The following is a 7816-nucleotide window of genomic DNA, read 5'->3' on the forward strand; positions in this document are numbered from 1 at the left end:
GCAAATTGAATCCAATTGTGTGTGTTTCAATTCTTCATGTTATAGTTGTCTTAAATTTTTAATTCTACTTAAAGTTAGTTTACAATGTCTTACAATCAATGGTATACTATCTTTACCAACATATACTACTGACTTATTTTTTCCCTTGCTTCATGCATCACGTCCCTCCATTTAGTCCCCCTACCCCCATCTTTTTAATGAAGAATAGTTTTTAGGAGATTTTTCAGTAAGAATCTTTTGGTGGTAAATAATCTTACTTTTTTTTCTGTCTGAAACTGTGTGTGTGTGTGTGTGTGTGTGTGTGTGTGTGTGTGTGTGTGTTATAACCAAATAACGTTTATTCAAGGAATGCTGGAAAGATTTGGCAGAAAATCTATTGACAAAATCCACCAAAATATTAGATGCCAAAATAAGGTAAAATTCAGCATCCTTCATGGTAAAAACTTTCAGCAAAAATGAAGGGAAGGACTTCCCTGGTGGCACAGTGGTTAAGAATCCGCCTGCCAGTGCAGAGGACACAGGTTCAATTCCTGGTCGGGGAAGATCCCACATGCTGTGGAGCAACGAAGCCCCCGTGCACCACAACTACTGAGCTTGCACTCTAGAGCCCGTGAGCCACAACTACTGAGTCCATGGGCCACAACTACTGAAGCCCGCACGCCTGAAGCCCGTGCTCCACAACAAGAGAAGCCACGGCAATGAGAAGCCTGTGCACCAAAAGGAAGAGTAGCCCCCGCTCGCCGCAACTGGAGAAAGCCCGCACACAGCAGCTAAGACCCAACACAGCCAAAAATAACTAAATAAATAAATATATTTTTAAAAAGAAGGGAACTACCTCAATCTGCTAAAGAGTTTCTACTGAAAACCTACGACCAAAATCACACCTGATGGTAAAAGTTTAGAACTTAAATTCAGGAACAAGACAATGGTGGCCACTATAATGCTATCATTTAACTTTGTACCAGAGGTCCTAGCTAATACAATGAGAAAATGAAATAAGAGTTTAAGGATTGGAATGTAAAAGATCAATCAGTTAATATTTGCAAGTGTCATAGACTTTCCTTATAGATAACTCAACAGAATCAAAGGACAAATTATTAGAACTAATAATAGAGTTGCTGGATGAAGATCTGTAATAAAAATCAATAGCACTCTTAGATAGCAGAAATAATCAATTAGAAAATGTAACGGGAACATATTTTTTTATACTGTTAAAAAAACCCTAGGGAAACTAGGAATAATCTTTCAAAAGATTGGGGATAAAATTAAACAAAAGAAGACCTGAATTTTAAAAACATGTTAATGGACAGGAAAATTTAATATCCATAGTAATTATAGTAATTCTCCATTCATTTATAAATCCTATGTAATTCCAATTAGAATCTAAGATTATTTTGGGATATGTGTGTAAAATTTGATGGATTCTAAAACTCATATAAAAGGACCAAGGTCCCTGGGATTTCCCTGGAGGTCCAGTGGTTAAGACTCTGTACTTCCAATGCAGGGGGCGCAGGTTCGATCCCTGGTAGGGGAAGAAAGATCCCACATGCCATGCAGTGTGGGCAGGACGTATTATAAAGCTCTAATAATTGACAGTGTGGTATTACCACAAAAATAGACAAACAGGTCAATAGGACTGAATAGAAAGCCGAGGGCCGGTCAGCTTTTACATGATAACTTGGTCTGTGATGGAGGTGGCTTCACAATCAGTGATGAGAAAGGACAAACTAGTCGATTTTAGGTATCCAGTCTAATGGATTTCCCTATGCAGGAGGGGGCAGTATTTGATCCACATCTCACACCACATGCAAAAACAATCCCAGATGTTTTTAAAGACTTAAATTCAACAAAGATTTAAAAATTACAGACTAGACAGATGGATAAATGGCTATCTAGCCATCAAAGAAAAGGTTAAAACCCAGAATTTACAATGAACTCCAATAAATTGATATGTAAAATTAAGTAACTTGTAAATTAATCTGTAAATTTAATGTGATCCCAGTAAAAATACCCACAGGGTATTTTTAACAATTGGAAAGGCAGATTTTAAAGGCCATAGGGAAAAATAAGTAAGAATAGCTACGAAAGAGAGGAATCATGATAAGGTACGTTAAAAAAAAAGGTACACGTGCGTGGAAATGACCTCATTATTTTATTGACTTATATTATAGAGCCTCAACAGTGTGGCATGAACACAAGATCGGTCATAGAGCAGAGTAGAAAGTTCAGAAACAGCCAAATACATACAGGCATTTAGTATTTAACAAAGATCCCATCTCCAATTGATAACTGAATAAATGATATTGGGACAAGAAGAAAGTCATTTAGAAAAAAATTAATAAATTGAATCCACTTCCTATACCTTAAACTAGGCTAAATTCCAAACACAGCACATACTTAAAAGTAAAAAATGGAAATATAAAAGCACTATAAGAGGGCTTCCCTGGTGGCGCAGTGGTTGAGAATCTGCCTGCTAATGCAGGGAACACAGGTTCAAGCCTTGGTCTGGGAAGATCCCACATGCCGCGGAGCAACTAGGCCCATGAGCCACAACTACTGAGCCTGCGCATCTGGAGCCTGAGCTCCGCAACAAGAGAGGCCGCAATAGTGAGAGGCCCACGCACCGCAATGAAGAGTGGCCCCCGCTTGCCACAACTAGAGAAAGCCCTTGCACAGAAACGAAGACCCAACACAGCCAAAAATAAATAAATAATAAAAATAAGTACATTTTAAATAAATAAATAATAAATAAATGGCTGTTGTTAAAAAAAAAAAAAGCACTATAAGAAACCACAGGAGAATTATTTTATAACTTCAGAGTGGGAAGGTCTGTATAAATAGGACACAAAATAGAAAATATTGATAAATTTACCTATGGAAAAATGTTTCTGCATGACAAAATTCACAAAAACAAATTCAAAAGACAAATGAAAACTGGGAGAAATATTAACAATTTGTATCATAGATTAATTGAAGATTAAGGGTCAGTTTCTTTGAGATTTAAAAAAGCTGCTACAAATCAATAAGATCAAAGATCTCATAGGAAAATGAACAAAGGATAAGAATAGACAGTTCACGGGAAAGGAAATACAAACGACTTTTGAATATATGAAAAATTCTCAGAATCACTTAAAATGAAAGAAATGCATATTAAAATGACACTGAAATACGATTTTCTACCTGGTAAAAATCCAGGAGTCTGATGATCCTGGGATGGCCAATGTCAGGGGAAAAGATTCTTGCATTGCTGGGCCAATGTAACTTGGTGCAATTTCTACGGAGGTCAATATTTCAATGTTTCAAAATTACAAGTGCTCACCCCCTTTTACCTCAGAAATTCCACCTCTAGGAGTTTATCCTATAGATTTATTCACACACGTAAAATTATTTTGGACTTTGTGGTAATGTTTGTATTTAACAAAAGATTGGAAACAACCTAAATGTCAATCAATAGGGAAATGTTTAAATAAATTACAGTAGAGCTCTAAAACTGAATAGAAATAAAAAAGAATGAAGAAGTTCTGTATTTACAGATAGAAAATATCACCAAGGTATGTTGTTATGTGAGGAAAAAAAAAACCCCAGTGACCCAGAATAAAGCATGTACTATGCAACCAATTGGATAAAAAAATTACACTTATTTTCTTGAATATGCATATAAACTCTCTCGAAGGATAAGGATCTACTCACCCTGGTTGCCTCTAAGGAAGTGGACTGGCTGGTTGCGGGATCAGGGTGGTAGAAACTTTTCACGGTTTTTTTTTTGTTTTTTTTTTTACATTTTGTGAATTTTAAATTTTGTAAATACTTTGTTTTCACAAAATTAAATGATAAAAAATGGGCTGAGATTGAACTGGAAATTCACAGAACGATACAATTAATTGATCAATAAACATATGAAACAGCAATCTTGAAAATGCAAAATTAAAACAAGATACCATTTTATACCTTAAATTAAAAAGTCTGGGAATATCAAACATGGCCAGAGACATGGGGAAATGGAGACACTTAAACCCTACCGATGAAAGTGTAAATTACAGCAATTTGTTAATATTTAGTAGAGCTTAAAATGTGCAATTTTGGGCTTCCCTGATGGCGCAGTGGTTAAGAATCAGCCTGCCAATTCAGGGGACACTGGTTTGAGCCCTGGTCTGGGAAGATCCCACATGCCACGGAGCAACTAAGCCCATGCACCACAACTACTGAGCCTGCGCTCTAGAGCCCGAGAGCCACAACTACTGAGCCCCTGAGCCCGTGTGCCTAGAGCCCCTGCTCTGCAGTGAGAAGTCCGCTTGCTGCAACTAGAGAAAGCCCACGCACAGTAACAAAGACCCAATGGAGCCAAAAAAAAAAAAAAATGTGCATTTTCATTTCAGGGTTATATAATAATGATGATGATGATGATGATGATAATGGAAATATTACTACTAATAATAATAAATAAAAACTAACATGTATTGAATGCTTACCATGTACCAGGCACAGTTCCAAGCATTTTGCATATATTAGCAAAATTATTATTTATACAGAGAAGTATTAACCCCACTTTGAGGACAAGTCAATCGAGGTTAAGGGAGATTAATTTGCCCAAGGTCATTCAGTAAGTAAATGGTAGAATGTGGACTTGAACCCAACTAGACTCCAGAGCCTAGGATTCTGCTCCTCTAGAGAAAATCTTGCACATGTGCATTCAGAGATGTGTATAAGGATGTTGAGTGTAGTATTGTTTATAAAAGCAAAATATAAAATAAAACTTGTTAAAGATAAAATCACTTGGAAAGGCTCTTGACAGAAAGTCACACAGAGTCTTCAGTGATTTGAAAAAATCTACTATGTTTGAGATGTAGAGAGTTAGGGAACATGTGATGGGAAGTGAAGCAATAACTGTATGTAATGACTGGATCTGAGAGATAATGTGGGAACAGTCAAGAATATTAACCGTAGTCCTAAGAGTAGTACAAGCCAATTAGATGTCTAATCAGAAGTATGAAATCACAACATTGTAAATCAACAATAAAAATTTTTTAAAAAGTAAAAAAAATAAATAAATAAAATAAAATAAAACTTGTGTCAGGGTTTCCCAACCACATTACTAATGACATTTCATTTTATTTTTTTAATAATTTCTTTTTTTAAATTAATTTATTTTATTTATTTTGTTTAATCAACACCTTGTTGATTAAAATGTTTGCTGAGTTGGCAAATTGAATGAAGTTAACCTGTAACCTCATTTAAAAGGAGTAAAGAGTTTAAAGTCCTCTACAGAAATCATATCACACAGAGAGCAAAGAAAAATAACCATAAAAATAAACGCATGGGTTAAAAGAAGTCAATTTATAAGTAATAGTTACAGCACTCAATATAACATGGGACTGAGTCACTCAAAAAGAGGATCAGTCATAGGATTAAATAAACCCAACAAAATGGAATGTTCATTTTCTTCCTTAGAGGGACTCATTAAAAGACATAAGCATAAATCCAGAGATAGTTTAAGGGCTGCTATACCAATGGAAATACAAAAAATCCCATGGGGGGCTTCCCTGGTGGCGCAGTGGTTGAGAATCTGCCTGCCAATGCAGGGGACACGGGTTCGAGCTCTGGTCTGGGAAGATCCCACATGCCGCGGAGCAACTAGGCCCATGAGCCACAACTACTGAGCCCGCGCGTCTGGATCCTGTGCTCCACAATAAGAGAGGCCGTGATAGTGAGAGGCCCGCACACCGCGATGAAGAGTGGCCCCCGCTTGCCGCAGCTAGAGAAAGCCCTCGCAGAGAAACGAAGACCCAACACAGCCATAAATAAAATTAAAAAAAAAAAAATTCTTCTAAAAAAAAAAAAAAAAAATCCCATGGTAGGCTCACCTGTCTCCCTCTGTCAGGAGAAACTGCAGGCTTCCTAAACACCCCAATTCCAAATGAAATATGAGCAAGGGCAAGGGAAGATGCTGGAAAGATCTGGTCTTCACTTGACTCAGTTACCTAAAGAGATCATTTAAAGTATTGGATTGACCTGTGGGATGGCTAATTCTATGTGTCAACTTGGCTAGGCAATGGTACCCAGATATTTGGTCAACACCAGTCTAGATGCTGCTATGAAGGTATTTTTTAGATGAGATTAACATTTAAGTCAGTAGACTCTGAAGAAAGAAAATTACCTTCCCTAATGTGGATGGGCCTCATCAATTAGTTTAAGGCCTTAAAAGAGAAAAGTTTCCCTTGAAAAAGAGAGAATTCTGGCTCCAGTCTGCCTCTAGCTGCAACATCAACTCTTCCCTGGGTCTCTAACCTGCCCGGCCTGCCCTGCAGAATTTGAACCTGCCAGCACCTACAATCACATGAGCCAATTTCTTGTGGGACCTTAGTTCCCTGACCAGGGATTGAACCCAGGCCACGGCAGTGAAAGTACCAAGTCCTAACCACTGGACCACCAGGGAACTCCCAAGCCAATTTCTTAAATCTCTCTCTATACACATCAATTGGTTTTGTTTCTCTGGAGAATCCTAATACAGACTGTCTACCCTCAACTCATACCCTCAGTAATTAGGCTACTTGGGCAGGAAATGACATCAAAGAAAACTGGCAAGAAGAAATAAAAATACAGTTGCAGCTGAAGATCTAAACACACCCCTATCAGAAGACATCAGACTCTGTCATATTTTGTACCACAGAAGTACTGTACTCAGAGCTCAGCACATAGTTCTTCATAATTCCTTACTCTGAGAGCCACATTTTAATAAAGACACCACAGACTGGACCACCTTTCAGGAGGACACTAGGATGGTGAACAGCTTCAAAATCCCATTGCAGGAGGTGGGGATGAGGATCTGGCGTTGGCCCTGAGGAGCCTCAGGTGGACAGGAAAGCTGCCTTCTGAATGTTAGGAGAATTGTGGTGAAGGTCTACCCCTCCTGTCTTCCAAGCAGAGTGTTATGAGCTGAATTATGTCCACCCAAATTGGTATGTTGAAGCTCCAACCCTTAGTACCTAAGAATGTGACTATAATTTGTAGATAGGGCCTTGAAAGAGGTGACCAAGTTAAAATAAGGCCATTAAGGTGGGCCCTAATCTGACTGGTGTCCTTATGAGAAGAGATTAGGACACACAGAGACATCAGAGATGTTCCCATGCAGACAAAAGGCCATGCGAGGACACAGCCAGAAGCTGGCCAATGGCAAGCCAAGGAGAGAGGCCTCAAAAGAAACAGCCTTGATCTTGGACTTGTAGCCTCCAGAACTGTGAGAAAATGAATTTCTGCTGCTTAAACCACCTGGTCGGTGGTATTTTCTTATGGCAGCTCTAGCAAATTAATACACTAATATACAGATTAACTCCCATATCACTATAAAGCCCACCTTACATCTCACCCCCAGCTCTGAGTTGCCAACTCCATACGAGGAGTCTCCCTACCACTGCCACCTCCCACTGGACACAGCAGCACTCGTGGCCGTTTTTCCATTCCAAGCTCTAGGTGGGACATGAGCTGGTTCAACCTCTCCGGACTGCACGTTGGCAATATATAACAAATAACATTCTTTACAAATGCACATAAGACCTTTTGACCCAATTGCATGTCCAAAAATTTGTCCTACAGAAATAATTTTTTTTAAATATATATATATATATATTCAGAGAAAAGGGACAAGAAGAATAACTTATTTGTCACAACAGATATTCAGTATTTCTATGTGCCAGGCACAGTTCTAAGACTAGTGACAGATACACAGTGACAGTGGCCAGAAGCCCTGCCCATTGAGGAAAGCCAGACAAATTAGCTAACCAAATGAATTATACATTAAGAGGCAATACATATTACAGAG

The sequence above is a fragment of the Balaenoptera physalus genome, assembly GCF_965194825.1.
Source record: "Balaenoptera physalus genome assembly, chromosome: 11".
NCBI classification, from domain to species: Eukaryota; Metazoa; Chordata; class Mammalia; order Artiodactyla; family Balaenopteridae; genus Balaenoptera; species Balaenoptera physalus.